The sequence below is a fragment of the Hippocampus guttulatus genome, chromosome 2 (genome assembly GCF_054856545.1).
Source record: "Hippocampus guttulatus isolate MCC_2025c chromosome 2, RoL_Hgut_1.0, whole genome shotgun sequence".
Taxonomy (NCBI): Eukaryota; Metazoa; Chordata; class Actinopteri; order Syngnathiformes; family Syngnathidae; genus Hippocampus; species Hippocampus guttulatus.
The window spans coordinates 18037014-18055972 of record NC_141262.1 but is presented as its reverse complement, the minus strand read 5'-3'; the positions used below and the strand labels follow the sequence as shown (position 1 = coordinate 18055972).

The window sequence follows — 18959 nt, the reverse complement described above, 5'->3', positions numbered from 1 at the left end:
TTAGTGTGCCGTGTTTGTTCTTGGGTGAAAAGTTGCACCTCCAATGGGTCTTGAGGGAGGAATGTGAACTTGTGTGTGTGTGTGTTTATGCAGGAATGCAGAGACAGACTGATGCTGAGCAGAAACTATATGGCTCACTGCGACTCGTGTGTGTGTGTGTGTGTGTGTGTTTTGGCCTTGCGTCCCTCTGTGTTGATGAAACATATTACAGCTCCTTCTAGATTCCTCACCTGCACTCCCCCAGCTTGCTACATATGGCCCACCAATCACAAAATAAGGAATCATGCATATATTAGCATAGTTAATGGCCTCCCCTCTCCATTTAATATGCAAATTTCCTGAAACATTACTGAATGCCGTCTGTTCTAAATGAATAAATTTGAATCGCAATTAGAATAATCCTTTATAATTAATGAAAACTGTCAATTTTGGTTCACGAGTAATTTGATTAAAGTGGTGATGGGACACTTATGAAGTTCACGGGGGTCGGCGAGGAGTGTGAGCTCATACTTACACATGCAAACACACAAGCGGCACGGCGACCAACGGTGGGGCTGCGGGTGCATTATTGATGACAATGATTAATAAACTAAAGTTGGTGCTTGTCACACATGGGGAGACCCCCCCCCCTCCCCCACAACCCCCCCGACCTTTTTTAAGTTTTTTTTTCCCCCCCCGCTCCTTTACGCTTGTGGAGCAACAACAGATCAATCTGGCACCTGACAGAGGGGGAAAAGTGGGGGAGTGATTGAAAAGGTTTAGCGGCCTCATGGCGCTGTGTCAGTGGACTGTCTGTCCAGTGGGAGAGCCTGATGGACTGTCACACAGAGGGCACCGCGCGCAGGCACACACACACACACACGCACACACACAAACACACATACACACTCTCTCTCACGCACCCACACTTGCAGAGTCAGTACAAGGTGTTTAAAGGCTTCCCAGAGGAGGGCACAGGCCAGTTCTGCTGTTTACTCACTTTCATTAGTGTATCACATACATTAAGATGCTATGAGGAGAATAAAGAGGGCGAGCTGTTTGTCACTGTTCATAACCATCGTCTTCCTCACCATGAGCCCTCTCATGTTGTGCGATATGTGCTGAGGCGCCTAATGGTGCCACTTAAAATAGGGTCACTCAACTGTGGGCAATTGTTGCAAATGCAAAGACACCAATGTGAACGCAGGAGCGTTTGCGCATCAACTTGAACACGAGGCGAGCGTATTTGCATGGCTTCAACCCAACAATAATGGTCGAGATAGTGTAGCGCCTCACAGACTAATTAGTCAAATCACTGAGAAAATAGCAGCCGGATAATTAATGGGTATTATGGCATTTCAGAAATCACGGCTCTAATTGGGAGGGAAGTGAGCCTCACATTTCCATGCAGCAATACTAGCGGCTTTATCCATCCGTCTGTCTGTCTGTCTTCCTACTTGGCAAGCTTGCTTTTAAAAACAGCCTGCCAACAGGCAAAAATAATTACCCGGCACACGGTCACGCATCTAAACATACATACAAAATACATGCGTACTGTATGATTTTTGCAGGATGGCCGCCATCCAACTTTAGCCACAAGAGTCAAAGATCACCAGATTAAACATATCTGTACCCTCTAAGTTATTGTTTTATGTTTTATGAGCGAGCTGCCCATCATATTGCCTTCAGAGCAAAAAGCGCCTGATGCAATTGAATCCTCGAGTCATATAATGCATCTGAATAATTCCCCATTTTCTGTGTGTGCGTGTCGCTGCCCAGAAAGCCCCTTGACACACATGCATACATGCATGCACATCCCCAATAGGTTCCTCTTAACCCTATCAGACAGTGGGACGATCAAAATAGATTTGCATTCAAATGCCACATGCTCGCTATCAAATATCAAATCAAGTCGCTGAGACAGACAGGCAGTCACCTCCTCCTTTTTCCTTTCAGGGTCCCAGGGAGTCCCGGTCCCCACCGGACGAGCTCTATCGAAGAGTGACAGCCTGCGGCCGGCGCTTGATTGACAGTCAGTTGAGACTTCCTTTTCCACGACACTCACACTGCCTCAATTCACCTCCACCATCACCCCTGCCCGAGGACTGCCGCCCGCATCCGCGACAGCCCCCGGGCTTGTGCCCCGCAGGCTGCGCAGCGCCATACATACAAATCACAGTGCGTCAGTCCCGTGAAAGGGCTCATTTTGACTTTGTCCTTGTAAAGTCAGCCCCCCCCCCCTTGAAACGGGTTCAATCTGAAGACTGCTTTCATTACTTTCCCACTTTTTCTAATATCTACGCACAAGCAGACACAATACACACTTAAAACAAACCGGCATTGCAGAAATGGCTTTTTTTTTCACGGCGAAGCGCTAAAGGGCAGGATCTCACAGAGGCACAATATAAATACATCAACAAAAACACAAGCAGACAGTCAAGACACACCACAACAGGCCAAGACCCAGGGCTTAATCTCACATACTCAGCAAGTACACCTGGTTAATGTTAAGAGAGCAGTTATAGTCAATTACATCCCCATATAACGCATAAACCTCCACCCCGCCTGCGCCCAGAAAGTAATTGAAAACAGGCGCCCGATGCAACGGGGTCCAAGTAAAAAAAGTTAACTTCCCACCCCTAACTTTGCCATTCACGAGAATTCTCCTGGTGGCCCCGGGGCAAATGTAAGAGGGTAATAGGAGGCGGGTACTGCCATTTCCACATACAGCAGCGAAAAGAGCAGGCGGATATGAAGTCATGCAAGCTATAGGAGAGAGGAAGACAAAAGTAATAGGATGGAGGCATGAAGGCTCCGTCTATGGGGGTTAGATGGCGGGCCGGGGTGAAAGGGTGTTCCAGTGGTTTTGGTGGGGGAGTGTTGGGGGAAGGAGGGGGTGGCAGAAAATGGTTGTAAGTGGGAGTTCAAGACTGACAGGTGACATTACCTTGCGTCATGGCTGGACGGACTGGGGGACAGGGGGCTCGATGGTTATCCAAGCAGAGAAATGTCACCGTCCAGACGTCTCTCACACACACACATGCACACACACACACACACACACACACGTACGCACACACTTATGCATACAAAGTCTACACGCAGATCCAGGACAAAGGAGTCTGGAGTCTTTGAGCAATGAAAAAAAGGCAGCCTGCACCGGACAGAGATGAATAGATTACATCTTCTCCATTTAAAATAGGAAGAGATGAGAATAAAAAGACAACGCCAAAGAAAAGGCGAAGAGTCAAAGACTGATACAGCCTTGCATCTATCTTCTTTGGAAACAGAAGCTTCTCCTCCTGAAGTTCCTTCAATTTTCTTTGTCATTATTTTTTTTATTTATTTCTTCACAATCTGTTGTCTGCGGTTTTCATTAAAGCCTCACCTAATTTTGGCAAAGCTTATAAAATGTCCATATTGCTGCTCATTCGGCCCCATTGATTTAGCGTTTGGTTAAATATTCACGACTGTGGATGCAATTAACATGCTGTTAATGAATAATTGATCGCATCTTAAGCGGCCATAAAACTCATGCATATTAATTATTGAAACAGGAAATCTGAAAAAAAAAACAACCTTCCTTGTTTTGCCTCAATCAGGCTTCTTTCATTTTTCTTTCGTCAGGAAGGCATGTGGAAAGTATTCAGGAGGGAAAAGTGTCGTGTGTATTCGTGCGAGTGTGTGTGTGTGTGTGTGTGTGTGTGTGTGTGTGTGTGAGGCAGCAGGCAGAATGAGCAATGAACGCTATGCAAATGCTTCCTATAAACATCACTTTAAGAGCTCTTATACGGCTCTAAGCTGCTCGTCAGTACATCCATTCCGCTCATGCAAACGTCTGAAAGTACAGTTTGTAACACAGGAAAGTGAGGAATGACCGCCACTGTCACTGAGTCTCACTGATCATTTTTGGGGGGTTGTAGTTGCATATTTTGGTAAGTTGCTCACGCAAAACCAGTAAAGGTTTAACTGCTTAGCCTGGCAGAATGTCTCAACTTTAAGGCTAACCAAAACAGCAGCACCTTGTTGTAACCCAACATGCTGAGCTGAACTGAGCGGAATTAGGAAAAGAGAAGAAAGCAAATGAGAAGATCCCTTCTTAAGGAGAGAACATAGATTTATATAGTATATGGGCATAAGTAATGTACTGAATGGTTTGGCCGAACCTTTGGTGTGTAAATACTGTATATACTGTATAATTCTTTGTTTGTCTGTGTTAAAGTAGCATTTTTTTTTTAACTTTGCAAATCCCATCTCTGCTAATTTCTGTTGACCCACATTTGCTGTTTCACATCACAGGCCCTATTTCCGTGCCCAACTCTAGCGCAAAGAGCGCTCGAACTGGTACACGAGTGGAATCTTCTTTCTGTTGGTATTTTCCGGGTGCAGTTAGATATGGGTGTTTACACCGTTGTGGGAGTGAACACAGCCAGCTTGAGTCCCGGCCAATCAAAGCGGCTCCTCTCATTCACTTTGATTCCATGAATTGATTTTTACAATAATTCAGAGTGTTGTACTTATGAATGATATAGGACATATCGGCATGCCCACGAACCTTGTGAGGATAAGCACATTCGAAAACGGATGGATGGATGAAGCCAAAAAAGATCAGACAAATATTTATAAATACACATTGTGTTGACATTTAATTTCCCTTGTCTTCATGAGCATATTTGGCATTAGATTCATCCAAAAATAATTTAAAATGTTCAAGTTACAATACTTAAATATTATGGTAACTGGATTACATTATGAACTACATTTTTGACTTGAATTAATCGGAATGCAGTTTTAAAGTCGCTCTCCCAACCCTGTTTATGGGATAATGATCACTGTTCTGCACACTAATGGCGGAGAACCCTAACATCTACAGAGTTGGATTGTGTCTCACACTTGCGTAGGCAGTAGATCTTTGGTCCAATGAATATCACCCTGCATGGGGGGGTTGTATTTACGCACATGGCACATGGTTCCAGGGATGCTGGGGGCAGGGTTACATTTATTAACCATGCACACTACTAAACCACTGTAAAATGTTTTGACATGAAAAATACATCCCAGAAGCAACCACACACTCCAGGAAAACACCAATTTACATCGTCGCTTGTTATTTATTTAGCACGTCAGGCTCTTGAAGGTGTGTGTGTGTGTGTGTGTGTGTGTGTGTGTGTGTGTGCGTGTGTGTGTGCGTGTGTGTGTTACTTTCCACCATCTACATCTGAGATACCTCACTAACTACTCTGCAACATTGGTGCCTCGGAGCTAAAAGTGACAAGCCGTCAATTGTGCTTCGATTAAAAAAAAAAAAAAACTTCTCGTTGTCTGCGTGCATGTCTTCCGCTGTGTGATGTCGGTTTGATCAAAGAAGCGGCACTTTGGTAAAAATAGGAAGACACCATGCTGCTACACAGACTGATGAACGACGGCCAGACTTTCTGCAAAAACACGCTCCCCATTTCTTTGCTTCGTCTGTCCATCGCTGTCTTTCTCATTATCTCCTGCGTTCTCTCTCATGGTAACTGTGCCTCCTATATACGGCCAGCAAGTAAGTAATGTCTTGTGTAGTTTTATAGCTGGGAAGAGTACTGTTTGCAGGCTATATCGCCATTGTAAAGATTTTTTTTTACTACAGGGAGAAGTGGCTGGGAGGGGGATAAAAGCGAGAAGCGTAAGCACTAGCAAAACCGAATAGAATAGAAAGATGTCCCATGCTTGTGTTTCATCTCATCTTAGCAGGTTCACCTCGCGGTGAAATTCCTCAAACGTACCTTCAGTCATCATTGACGGAGGGGGGGCTTAAGAGAACAGGATGAGGCAGAAAACCGACAAAGTAAGCAAGAAAGGCGAAGGGGGAGGGGGTTGGGGTTGGGGGGGCCATGCGCACGGCAGGTGGATCTGGCTGTGGCTAATTCTCAGGGTGTGGGAAAGCGGAGCACCTAACACAGGTTGGCCTGGTTTCTGTAATGAGTTTGATTCTTCTCTATGCCTGCTAAGTCTCACTGGGGACCGAGGCTGCATAATAACATCTTACGCATACACACACACGCGCGCGCACACACACACACAGACAGGTCTATGGGGAGCTAATTATTCTCACCTGTGTTAATTATTGCTGTAAGCCAATCAGTGGACTCTGTGCTAATTAGGCAGCGTTCGGTCTGATTAGTGTTTTGCAGGCAGCTCCCCTCAAACTGTTCTCCACCATACTAGTGCCCTCAGGCGAGAGAGGAGAACAGGTGGATGCTTGCCCTGCGTGCATGTGTGTGAGTGTGTGTGTGTATGTGCTCATCCTTCATAATAAATAACTGAAGGACAGCTTGGATTCACAATAAAACAAAAGTCTGATCAGCTACTTTTGGATTGAAACTTGGGATAAACAAAGCAACTTAAGTTGTCAATTCCTCACAGTTAATTGGCCCTACTTTGGGGTCATTTTCTTTGATCTGGACAAACAGCCCTCCTGCCCTTTAAGTTAATGAGGGATGATCCAGGATCACGTCTGTCACTAATGGCTGCCTTTGCCCAGATAACCTCACAGATTGATCCACACATGACATATGAAACCTTTGTGCTGTCCTATTGTGCGTGTGCGCTTGTCTTTGGCAAGGAAGCACATCTTTTTTTTTTTCAAGAACCAAACGAAAAGGACGGCAACCGGAGAAGAGGAGAGAGGTAAATGTGTAAAGTGAAGCGCCTGTAGAGATTCTCTCAGCTGAAAAAGAATGAGAATAAAATGGGGAAAGAAGAAGAACGGGGGAGAAGAAGGCTGGAGGAAACCTTCCTCTTATGACACAATTGATTTTCTTTCAGATGCTTGAGCCTGTCACTACTGAACACTTGGTCCCCCATTCCTCCTCCTCCACACACGCTCTCACACACACACACACACACACACACACACACACACACACACGTGCACAAACTCTGTGCCCTGACCTCCACGTGTGCCTGCTGGTCCATACTGGGTCTAATGACATGGGGCCTCCCACAGATCAATACGAGGCTGTCACTCAGCTGGCAAGCCCACACACATAAACACATCAGAAAGGCACAACACACACATGCACACGTATGCAGGGCCTATATACAAACACGGGGTCAGGTACGCGTTTGCACATTTGTGTATGCTGGAAGCGACGTTTTCTACAACCTCAGCAGATGCCCTCCTCCACCCGCACACACCCCTACCACACAAACACATACGCACTCACACAGTGGACAAAAGCCATATTCTCTCCCCTCAGCCATTTTCTAAGCTCCTACTCCCTTGCCATGAGCGTCAGGGTCCTGATGTAATATTGATGAGCAAGGATGGAGGCTCCATAAAAAAGTGATAGGTCCTTGTGATTGTGAATTACAAATTGTCATCGATTTAACGTCAATTATCACATACATGGAAAGGCTCTCAGACAAATAAAAAGGGGACACACTAGCTTTTAGCTGAGGAGGGTTTTTGTGTGTGTGTGTGTGTGTGTGTGTGTGTGTGTGTGTGTGTATGTGTGTTGCCTAACTGATCCCATGTCATTCAGCACCATCACTTCCAGCGTCTTTTTTGTCTTTCCTCCGCCTCCTCCTCAACCATCTCAAGCACTCATCCTCCTCTCGCCATACACATCTCAAGTGGCTCTTAGAAAACCAGACTGGGTCACGAGCCAAACCGGCCGCGCAGGGCTTCGGCGTGTTTGTGTTTAATTCTTGCAGTGACAACACTGGAGACATGTGTGTCTCAAAGAAAACTTGACAAATCATCATCAAGCCACAATTTTCCTTTTAAGGGAGATAAGAAATAAAACTCTGGGTGAAAAGCTCGGGAAAACTCTGGGTGAACACATTTGTTTGTCTTTGTTGAATCACTAATTATAGTTGAGCACAACAGAGGGCAGATGCAGGCTAATTCTCCATTAGGCCGTTTGGTGTTTATTAAACTTTTATAATATGATCACTCTGATAAGGCCACAATTGTTTCCTACGGCGTGTGTGATTACACTGTTGTACCTTTCAGTCCCCCTATAATGGTTCCTGTCGAGTGTGTGTCCATTTGTTCGTGTGCGTGTGTGTGTGTGTGTATGTGTTTGCATGTCTTGGAGCATGTGGAGTAGTGTTTTCCATTTCTCATTAGAGTGCCACAGACTCCTGCTGCAGGGTCAATGCATGGGGAGAGGGGTGTGTGTGTGTGTGTGCGTGTGCGTGTTTGAGGGAGAGTGGGGTGGTAATGAGAGCAGCAACATAATACTACGGCGTCCATTAATGCTCGGAGGCAGTGACATTAGGCATACTTAACTAATAGAGCCAGTCTCTGCAATTACCCACTGTTATCTCTGCAGCTTTAGAGGGGAACCGGCTTTAATAAATGTTTGTAGTAATGTGATAAATGCCAGGTTTACTCATTTGTAATCAACACTGCAGGACTGCGAAGGGGGAAGCGGGTGCATCTAATTGTTTTCCTTTGGATTCCAGAATGCGGTCCTGTGATAGGGCCCAAAAAAAAAAAAGAAAAAGAAAAAGAAAAAAAGCAGAGCATCTTTCCTTCGGAGCGTTTCCCTACAGGTACATCTCTCCCTCTGTGCGCCTGTCTGGCTGGTGAATCCTCCCCATGTCTCTGTCTGCGCTCTCAGTGGGCTACTGTTACAACTGTCCTCCTGTCAAACAGAGAGATGCAGACACTCACCATCACATCCCTGCCTCCACTTCTTTCCTCCTCACTCGTCTCCCTTTCATCCCCGCCCGCATCAGAGGCGCCACCGTGATTGTTCGTGTAAACATCTTGTCACACTAACAGAGGCGTCATGACAGAAGAGAGACGTCCTTCATTAACGGCGGCGCTTGCAAGTATTGTCTCTGTGTTTGAATGCGGGAGCTACACAACCCCTTGCAAGGGAGACGCATGGGAGCCATGGATTATCTGGGGGTCAAAAGCAGGAATCAAGTGCAGTCGCTTGTCTTGTACAAATAAGACACAAGTCAAGGGTTCCCATGAACCTCGCTTTACATTCACCTCTGAATAACTGCCAATTAAGTAGCGAGTAATCACCTGCATCTGAACAGACTGTATGAAGTCCCGAATTTCACTAATAGGAAGGGGAAGCCGCATAAAGGAAAGTACCTAAAAACTTTTGAGAATTTGCAAGTCAATTAGAAATTCGCACGGAGCTTTGTAACAAAAGCTGATGAATAGCATACCCATAGCATAGCAACCCCAAGACACCACACCAACATTCCACCTCAAATGTATAAGCCGTGCAAATTGAAGCAAGTCATCTGAATTTCTGACTATGCATTAATCTTCCCCAAAAAGTTTGATACTTAGAAAAAAAAGACAATAGTTGACAGGCCGGAAATTTGTATTCATTTGTTTGTTCATTCATTCATTTGTTGGTGACATACTAAAAAGAGAACGTAAATTGTGAGCCACCAGGAGCTCCAGAAGGGCGTGTCGATAGCCTTTGTGGCATTAACTCAAATCACCCTCCAAATTGTATACCAATAACGTATATGCCTTCGAGGCAGTGGATAAGTAAAAAAAAAAAAAAAAAGTCGACTCCTATCATCTGTTGTAAAATTTGTCATTGTCTTCCGCCTAATGCATGCCTCACCACAGATGTGTGTGAGTTCATGCAGTTATGCAAGGCACAGCAATAAATTTTGGACAAACATACCTGTCAACTTTTCAGAGCGCCAACCTGTATAACCTACCAAAAAAATCCTTATAAAGAGCATAAAATCCTTATAACATACCAAAGCATTTTATATGTCAAAATAACTGCAGAAAAAAACCCCACGAAATTTTCAATGATATTTATTGTAGATCTCCATAATACAATGTCTGGTTAATGTCTAATCATCATTCTACTTAGTGGCATTACTGTGTTCAGAGTTGTATTCCGGAAATGAAAGCATTCGAGTAGACGAGCACCACTCTGGGCAAAAGCAAATGGAACTACCTGTTAGGAGAAAAAAAAATAAAACTGAAATTTTCAGAATCCGTATGATTTGTGCGATACGGCCATATACGTAAGATTCACCACAAAATCCGTATGAACTATGGCTAAACCGTATGAGTTGACAGGTATGGACAAATAAAGAATTCAAAATATATTTTTAGAAATAACCACCACTGGATGGCAACCAGTTCAGGGTTTACCCCGCCTGCTCCCTCAAGACTGGGATAGGCTCCAAGCACACCCGCCACCCTCGTGAGGATAAGTGGCTTGGATACTGGATGGAATAAATCAAATAGGTAACTCGTTGGGACTTGGTCATTTTATAAGTAGCTAACGTGCTGAAAAAGCGTGGCCACCCATGATGGAGAACATCTGGAATTCAGCTTTTTTTTTTTTTTTGCTGTGAGGTAAGGCTAGGAAGTGTGACGAAAATTGTGTCTGAATGCTGTTGCCAAGCCCAGAAATTCAAAAAGGATGAGAACGTTCATTCGTCACATCATCGCATATCACAGCAATGGAAACATGCGCTCTAGATACAAAGCAGTCTGATTAGATGGATGAGAAGATGGAATTTCTTCGACGATGTCATGTCTGCATCATTTCATTGTTGATGTTCCTGCTGCATTATTTGAGAACCGGTGACTGATAATAGCTCACAAGACCTTGAAATAAATAAAAGTGTTTGGCAAAGCTGTAGTATAATATCACTCACTTTCTTACGCAAAGCACCAGTCATCAAGTTCTGTCAGTTTTGTATTTCTATCTGATGTTGCTTTTTTTTCCCGTCATTTGAAAAGGACCCCAGCGGTGTGACTGGAAAGCTAACCTTTTGAAATGTGGAGGTAGAACTTCATTTTGTACCTTTTATTACCTCCCAAATCCCGTTTCAGGTACACCCTGATATCATAAAATAACACTGTTGGAAAGCTCAGAGCTTTGTTCGGATAAAAATAGAAATGAAAAAAAAAACACGGAAACACAACATTTGGAGATACATGCTATTCATTGGACAGCAGTCGGTGTGGGTGTGCGTCCGTTTCGCTCTCAGCGTTGACAGAATAATAGGGCCCCACTTGGTATATTTTTACAAGGCCCATAATTCTTTTTAAAATGTGCCTGCTTGCAAATACGCTCACTTCTTTGCCTGCAAGCTTGCTGTATTAGTGAAGACAATAGCCAGAGGAAGAGAGCGAGGGAGTGGCGCATCAGGAGCAAAAGAGGATACAGGAGAACGCCTTGCTGTTAATTGTTTTCCCAAAAAAAGCAGCCAAGGTCTCTGTGTTTGAACTGGATGTCACCTCATGTAAATCAAGGCCGCTCTGCAGGAGAAGCCAATAACTGGGATAATTAGCGTGACTCACCCCCGCGTCACACGCAGGAATCAACAAAGATGCGAGTAAGGGTGTTCAAAAGCGGAAAGACTCCATGTGTGATTAGCCCCCTCCAATAAAAGAAAAAAAACAGGAGTGGGAGTGGGAGGACCAAAGAAAATAGTATAGTCAAAAGGTGCAAAGAGCAAGAGAAAGTAGTGGAGAGACGCACGGGTGGCAGTCGGCAAGGCAAACACGAGGAGGAGAGAACACTCCTCTCAGCGAGGTCAAGCCACTCAGACAGCAAACAAACAAACACACACGCTCAAGGGCTGAGGCAGTGTACAACAACAAAGTGTCTGTCGATTGCCTACGCCTTACTTTGTCTCCCCCATCAGTTACACAAACACAAACAAAGGCCTTTAAATTCGAGCTCGGCTTTTTGAAGTGAAACAGTGACATGCGCTAGGTCTCATTTGTCGATGATTAATGCATTCAAAAAAAAAGAATATATTAGGAGTGAAGGGATATATACATTCCTTTGATGAATGCTGCTGTTGACCATAATTGCCTGCTTGCTGACGGGCCTGCTTTAGGTTTTAATTATGTCCCTTGAAGAATTGTTTTGTACCTTAACATTGGAGCTCAAATTAGTCAAGCTCAATGTCGTAAAACTCAAACAAGTTTGGAGATGAGGAGATGTTTTCTTAAGGAGAATAGACATGACAAATCTTGTATCTTAAAAAAGATCTGTCCGGTATTCTTTAGTTGCACTGCCCAAATCACTCGACTTGAAAAGTATTCACCCTATTCTTAAATTCTTCTTCTTCTTCTTCTTTTGCCTTGTTCCCCACTTTAATGTTGAAGACCTTCATGCAAAAAGAACATATGAGAAATCAAGTCACTGACATCTCAGTCGTGATTTATCCTTATTCACAAATGGAGAAAACACAGAACCGTAGTGAACCTTCCCAGTGGTGAATGGCCAACAAAAAATACCCAAAGAGCAGAGCAACGACTCATTCAGGAGGTCTCAAAGGAACCCAGGCCGTGATCTGACAAATTCCAGGCCTCACTTTCCTCATGTTCGTGACTCAACAATATGGAAGAAATGATTTCCAAGAGTTTGGGGAGGATATACGATGGACCGATGAGAATGTGTGTGTCTCCTTGGATCTGTTATAAACATAAGAGCAGCATTTCCGGAAAAGTCAAGCATGGTGGTCGCACTATGATGGTCCAGGGCTGCTCTGCTCATTCAGGACCTTGATGAAGGCTGTGATCGATGGAACATGAATTCTGCTCTTTAATAGAAAATCCTAAGGCAGAATGTCCTGCCAACAGTCCGTGACCTTAGCAAAAAGTAGTTTATTCAAGTAAACTTAAATTTTCTACTAATTTGGAGGCAGTATTTTTTCAGTGTATTTTTAAATACTATTTTTTTCTAAAGTATACTTGGCTTTTACTGAAAAGTATAAAAGATACTTAAAGCAAACTCTTCAAACTTAATTTTTCAGATACTTCTACTCGAGTATGAAGCGTACTTCATTAAAACTACTTTTTCGGAAGAGTGAAGCGCACTTGGGTTTGCAGCAGGACTGATCCAAAACACAAGCAGCAAGTCAACTTTTGAATGGCTTGAAAAAACAAAATCAAGATTTTAGAGTGGCCTAGTCAAAATCCAGATTTGAATTTGATTTTAAAGGGTTTTTTATATTAGAGCCCTTCACATTCTGCAGTAATTCAAATTCAGATTTGAGTGGATGAGGAACAGCTAGCTAGCTAATAAGCATTAAATGAGACTCTACTGTGCAGTCCAGTCAATTAAGCCCATCTCGGCGGTATATCAGTGCCTCTGCCATTACTTTGCTGCTGGCCTGTCACTCAGTCATCGCGACAAATGACGGCAGCTAGCCCAAAGAGGCACCTTCCCATCCACGTAGCCCATCGTCCCAGTCAACAAGGATTTATGTAGGTGCAAAAATCAACCTCAGGTTCAACTTTTGGCCATGGTACAGAAAGGGTCCCTGGTTAATGTAAGCCTTTTTAAACTAAAAAGGAAATCTTTTCTGGCATTACAAGTGGCTGACAAAATGTGGTTGAAGAAATAAGTTTTCAATAAGTTAATGTGAGGCTTTTTCGATGGGCACAATGTGGTGTACTGTAAATAAAGCGGCATACAGTATAATTGCATTCCATTTACCATTTACAATTTTCACATTTGTCGCTATGTGTTTATTTGGGAGAAGTACAAGGAGTAACTCTTCAATTCTTTACAGAAGTCATTCTTTACTGTCAACATTGTTGCTGAATTAAAGCAGCTCTGCAAGGAAGCGGGGGCCTGAAAACTCCCCGACGATGTGAAAGACTCACGGTCAATTCTAGAACCGGTATCGAAAACGCTTGACTTCATTTGTTGCTGCTGCGAGGCTGGCCCAACCAGTTCGGTTTAGAGTGCATGTACTTTTTTTCATGCGGGGTCAGGTAGCTTTGAATATTTATTTCTTTAATACATAAAATGATCATTTAAAAACAGGTTTTCATATTTCCTTGACCTATCTTTGTCTTATATTTACATTTGTGTTTGATCATCGTAATCATTAAAGTGGTGAAACTGTACAAAGAAAATATAAGAATTTGAAAGAAGGACCAATACTTTTTCACGACACTGTATGGCCTCTCAACTCCCACCATCGGACCCCCACCCCTGCAGGTCTTCCTTCCATTGTGGCGTGTGAAACTGAGAGCAACAATTTTACATCGCCTGGCCAGTGATCCATTCTTCCTGAACAGATTGATGAAAAACAATCAACAGACTATACATTGCGTTCGGGCACAGCGGGTCAACAGAGCGCTCATCCTGGACACCTGGATTTACATCCTGGGCTACGACGCTGAGGTAACCCTCCCTAGAAGAGGGGCTGGGATGGAGACGGGCTCGGAGGAAATGAGACGCCAGCTTGGGGGGTATCGAGCTGGCATGACGCGGACTGTCTGTGTTCTCACTTAGCAGGAGTAAACAATGCATCGTTGGGTCTGAGATCAGGGTGCGTACGTGTGTGTGTGTGTGTGTGTGTGTGTGTATTGCAGCTCAATGACACACTGCTGCTGAGTCTTTTCTATTACAGGCACAAACAGACAGCCGTGTAACACATTGGCCATGAGAGCGCACTTAAGCTGCGCTCTGACTGTCTACAGGCATCAGTAGTGAGAAAACAAAGCTTTGCTTCTGCCACACACACACACACACACACACACACACACACACACACGCACACGCACGGACAAATATACCATCACACTGAGAGGCACACGCTTGTGCTCTTCACGCCTCATTTGAAAAGCAAATTGAGCGCATCTTCTAGGGCATGGACTAAGTCCTGGAAAATGTTACTCTTTCATCACTTGCAGGATAGACACACACACACACACTCATACACTCACCCACACACACACAAGGCCTTTTGTACAGTAAATATATCTTTATTCTATTTCGCTCCCCTTCTCTCTCTATCTCCCCGGCCTGCAATTTCCACACCAAAAATGTCCTTCAGAGAAGTAGGACGCTACTCATTTGGACCAGTTCTGGCCGGCCAAACCCTGTCATTCTGGGTCAGAACAAACACTGGCACCAAAGGAGAGGAGAAGAGGGCCAGGTCAAGGAGGGAAAGTAAACAATAATGACGAAGCAGTTTTGGCAGTAAAGGGAGCTACTTACTAGCTATTTTCAGTGTTATGACATTTGTAAATTGCCTTTTATGAGGCCTAATAAAGTGTTTGTTACCTGCGTTCAGCTGTAGGGCATTAGTTTTACAACCTACAAAGTGTGATAGCATCTGACTTATTGGGGGGAGAATTAAAACACAAGGAAATACGGGCACATTCATATGTGAAGTTTGCAGTTAAAGTTAAGAATTTAAATTAAGACCCCCTCCATCCCGGGCACATACACAATTGTTTTCCCTGCCCCAAAGCAACGCTTGAAATTGATGTTTCATATTTGGATAAACTAAGCCAACACATGTATGCGGTGCCCCCCCCCCCCCCCCGCCCCCCTTTACAAGTGAAAGCGCAGCAGTTGTTGGGGTTTACAGTACTGGAGTGAGAGAAAAAAGAGGCAGCCCTGTTTGAGAGGCTCCCCGACCTCCAAACTCTCTGCTGTCAATCATCCCAGCCGTCCTTCCCCTGGGGCCGCGGTTTCTTCCAACCCTGAGGGGGGAAACCACTGCAGGGAAGAAAGAACACAGCCAAACAGATGCAGGCAACTGCAGGTCAAAACGCATTTGTGTATGTGTGTGTGTTTTTATAGTCATGGCAGTGGGTTCTTGTCTCCATACATATTTGCGAATGAGTTTATCTGAGAGTGTGAGCTCTCTGTATATATTTATGTTCTTCTCAGAGCAGCCGGCACCTTAGGGAGGGTGCCGGCTTTGTGCATATCGATGAGGCAGTAAGTCAGCCTCTTTGGCCCTATGCCCTGCTCAACTTCAAGTAGCTGCAAGTCAACCCACCAAATGTCTATTGCAGTTGACCCCCAACTGCGAGAAGTACAATGGAAACCCATACACCAGCTCAAGCCAAGTACAAAAATAGCAGCAACATCTGCACTGATGTATTTAAATGTGTAGCACGCCGAGGTCACATGACTCAGTCTCGCACTAAACTGGTCTCGTGTGGCATTTTAAAGTGGCAAAAAGAGTAAAAATACAAAAATGAGTCAACGATGTTGCTGGTAACGTTGAGGGAATGACAGACTTATCGACAATTAGTAGGTTTTCACCTTCTCTCTGACACAGTCATGGATATGAAAGTGAACCTAGGCGGCAGCAACGGAAGGCGCTGCCAGTAAACCACATTAGCATCAAATGCAAATTAGAAGCGGGCTAATGGCTGGACAGGTGCAGACTGGGCCTCTAAATGACACAAATTCGTAAGCGTGTGCGCTCACAAACGTGAACACACACGCGCGCGCGGACACACAAATGAGACGGATGAATTAAACATGGGTGGGCTCGGCTTGGGGGGCTGGCAGAGCTGACATAAAGTCAATGAAATACATTATTCACTAGCGCACGTTAGCTCAGCCAAGGCAACACATGAACTCTCACCTCAGGAAGTGGATCCAAACACAACAACCAAAACAATGAGGGGGTGCCCCACTAAAGAGAGACAATTAGCAGAAGAGCGACAAACAAGCGGCAGAATGCACAAGCTTGCAAAACAACCTTTTCAAAACATGCCCGACTCCCACGAGTATTTGCTCCTCTCACACACGTCGCCAAGAGAGTTGTAGCCGTGAAGCGGCGAAGAGGTGATCAAAAATCTGGTGCTAGCCACTCGGCTCCAATAGCAGAACAGGAAACCGCCATGACATCATCCTCCGCGGGAGGAGCACTTCCCGCCCGACATTCTTCACTCAAGACACACACACACTCGCCAGGAAATGGCCTCTATCACCGCACACACTCCCAGGGAAACAACCAACATCGACGCCGATACAACGGCACAGACGCGCATGCAAGGAAATGGGCCGCATCAACAGCGGGCCGCGGGAGTGTGCGCAAACACAAACACCCAAGAGCTCACACTTGAAAACAGCAATTAACCTGAAATAACATCGCCTGCACATGTAAACACGGCAACCTCATAACACACACTGCAAAACACCGCCACTGGAAAAGTGGCTGTTGACGGGGAGGGGGAGGGCAGGGGTGCTCATGTGAATATGCAGGGGTGTCCGATGGATCCTTATCTGTGGCCACAGAGTGCCCCCCCCCCCCCCCAAAAGAGGGGAAGCCAGCCTGGGGGACTCCCTCCGGAAAGCCTACGGGAGCTGGGCAGGCCAGAAAGGGCCACGGGACACAGGTGGCGTGAGGCGTGAGAGGACACGCGTACGTGCGGGGGACATTCGGCACCAGAGCCGGCGCGCGAGGCCGACAGATTAGTCTGCAATCAAAGCTATTCAGAAAGAGCAGGAAGTGGATTGACAGAAGCTATGCAACGTGCTCGCAAAGGTTTCCACGGGTGAGAGGGAGATGTGTTCATGATGTGAGGCCCATCCAGGCAAAGCACAGAGTGACTGGCAGCGTCTGCATACGATTAACCCCGTGCTAAGCAGGAGTGATGACGAGAGCTGAAAGTGGAGGTGAAGGGGTTAAGGGCTCCCCCTCATATTATCCTGTTTCTGTAAGAGGCTAAAGTGGACCACATGTTTCCCCGGGGAAGACATAGAGAGGTGCCCAGGAGTGTCTCACCTTCCCCCTGACATACATTTGCCAGGTTAACTCGTTGAATTCCCCAAAAAAAGGAAAGCCCCCTTCAAGCTGCAGTAAAACTAACAAGAGACTTCAACTCATCCAAAGTAACGCCGGTCGGGTGCGGATTGAAGACATCTCCCACTTCTCAACAGATATACTTCATAATTAAAGTCAACATCATGTAAGTGCTTGTCGACGCTTATCTTGCCAAACAAATTCTCTGATGAACAGGAGCTGCTTGGAGGGCGTCTCCTGAAGAGAGTGGCGTACCGTAACCGGATGCTGTGAGATTCGCACTGTACTGATTTGTTCTCCTAACAATCAAATAAGTTTCTCATTAGCTGCCTTTATTTTTCCTCATTCCTGCGGTTTTTGCTGCCGTGGCCCGTTTCACCAATCTTAACGAGAGAGAGCTAATTAGGCAATAAGACCCATTACTCTTCCACAAGAGTTTGAGCGAGCCCAGATAATTAGGGCTGTAAAATCTAATCATCTCTGCGAAATAGCAGCGGGCTAACGAGCCCTTATTTAACGAACTAAATAACTTCAAGGGTGGAGAGGGGCTGCTGATGGTATTTCTTTATGAATTTGAAGGAGGGGGGTTCATGTTAATTGAGTCAGCTTTGGCATCGCCGTGGTTTGTTTGTTTCTGAATCCCTGATTATTACAACTGCCAAGACGATGTTGATGCTAAATGAGCAAACACATCAACCTGTCTTCTTATTCCCCTTCAATCTACAGTTTGAGCAACCATCTCCACCCCCCACCATTGACACTCCTCTCACCTGACCTAATTTCCCTGTCCAGGAAGAATCGAAGAGGAAAGCGAAGATATGGCCGTTGTTTTCCCGTTGCCTGCTCTAATTTGTTGTTGCTTTATGTGGCCTTGCACACCTGAGCCATTAAATATCAGGGGAAGAACGCCACGGAGAGACCACGGTACGCTCGATGCGGGGATGGCGGTGCCTCCGCCTGTTCTGCAAGTCGCGACCGCCCCAAACTTGCAGGCCAATTTGAGGAGAAAGGCCATGTGATGAGAAATTCAACAAGTACGGATGCACGCAAACAAAAACGGTTGGGGCAAACGGTGATGGGGCAGGCGTGTTGTCTAAAGCCGTGTGGCTGGGGTGCAGCTGTCTCAGGGAGCACTGAGGTGAGGCCTTCCGCTTCACTGGAGCGGAACCAGGGTGGCGCTCACACACAAAAACACTCACACACACACACACACACACACACACACACAGGTAAAAGTCGCTTTTGACAGAGCAGCAATGAGAACAGGACAGCTGTGTTCATCAGATAGCTCAGGTCACTGCCTCATTAACACACGCACATACTCTTGTACATGTCAAAGCAACATAAAAACTCAAGTAGCAAATATGTATATATATTTTTTTAACATGACCAGAATGCGCATCCGAAAATACAATCAGCTTGAATATCGTGTTCTCCTAACGTGACCAATGATGATT

General features: G+C 45.2%; 1 protein-coding gene across 3 annotated transcripts in view; it reads right to left on the bottom strand.

The window, feature by feature from the left end:
• Positions 1–18959, bottom strand: part of LOC147208735 (transcription factor COE1) — a 63993-nt gene that overhangs the window by 38933 nt on the left and 6101 nt on the right. The window lies entirely within an intron of this gene.